Consider the following 1,543-nt stretch of genomic DNA (forward strand, 5'->3'; position numbering starts at 1 on the left):
AGCTTAAGCAATCCACCCACCTCAGCCTCCCAAAGTGCTAGGATTACAGGTGTGAGCCACCACGCCTGGGCACTTTTTAGCAAATTTAGTCTGTTACTTGTCAGAATTGCTAAGCACAATATGAAAACTGATAAAAATATGAGGTTCCAGTTTTACTGTGCTCCCTGAACTAAGGGCTATAAACCAGGTTTATCCTGCAGCGGCCTGTTCCCAGAGGAGCCCACGTCTCCCTTCTTGGCTCCCTCTCCAGAATTTACCTTGTGCCTCTTCCATGTGGAACATCTTTTCCCCTCATCTCTAAAATCCCACACCATCCTTCCTGGTTCAGCTCCTCTGTGTAACACCCAGATCCCAGGGTGAGAAGGAATTCCTCCTTCCTCTAGACTCGGGGTCCAGCTTTTGCTAATACTGTTATTCCACTTCTATAACATTGAACTGTTGAGGGGTTCCTCACATACACCAGTTCCTTGCAAGAGCCCCCCAGTGCTTAAACCAATGTGAATTTTCACAGGGTTTAAAAATATGAAAGTCAGAACTTTTTCATTCTTCTCTTAATTTTCTTTACCACACTGCCTTCAAACAGGCGTTGATGAAGAGCGTTTTAAATATAAGTGTTCTTGCTTCATTCTGCCAAGTACACAGAGACACTTGGAAAACATCTCCCACGACCTCTCTCAGTTCCTTTTCTTCAAGAAACACTGATTTGTTTCCTGTGTTTTGAAAGCAAGAGAACACGCTGCTTTGCTTGCAACAGCTCCCAGGGTAGTCAGCGCTGAAAATATCCCTGTTTTGGAGGCGGACAGGCACCTTCCCCCTTCAGGGAAAGGCGGTAGCCACTCAGGCCAAGGCCTAAGACCCCCACTGCCCCCAGCACACAGAGCCAAGAACACTTGGGGGGTCTGTTTCCCCCAAACCTGAAGGAAGTAGGATCAGAGATGAAAACACCCTTCCCCAACCTTGCTACTGAAGGTAAACCAAACGGGCCCGGAGGGTGAACAAAATATATGGCTGCAGAGGCAGGTGCCAGAGGTTGTATTAAAACCCACATTTGCATTCACCAGTTTATTTGTACCCAGTGGATGGTCAGACACAGGAATAGGAAGGGGGCAGTTTTCTGGAGTGATTCAAAGAAATGACTCAAGACAAAACAAGAAACTGAGAAGAGAGCTGTGTTCCCCGTTTTATAGCCCAGCCTCGAGAAAGTGCTGTTGGTACTTAATGGTTTGTTTAAAGTCTGTGCTGTCTCTGGAATCGTGAAATGGGGAAAAGGGGAGGGAGTGGCTCCTGGGATCATTTTTCAGATACCCAGGTGCCCACACAGACAGTGCTGTGATAAAGACCTTGCTTCTGGCAGGAGGGGTAGCAGACACCCACTTCCCACCCCAGGCACCCCTGGCTGATTTTATGTGCATTAAAAGCCAGAACCTCTCTCCTGGAACTAGAAAGCTGTGTCCAGGGAGTATTTCAGGCCTGTGAGTAGAATAAGAGACTGCCTGCGTGAGGTGGAAATAACAAGAACTAACGTATCAGGTTTAATTCTCTG

This window comes from Otolemur garnettii, unplaced genomic scaffold (genome assembly GCF_000181295.1).
Source record: "Otolemur garnettii isolate 467f Iridium unplaced genomic scaffold, OtoGar3 scaffold00018, whole genome shotgun sequence".
Classification (NCBI taxonomy): domain Eukaryota; kingdom Metazoa; phylum Chordata; class Mammalia; order Primates; family Galagidae; genus Otolemur; species Otolemur garnettii.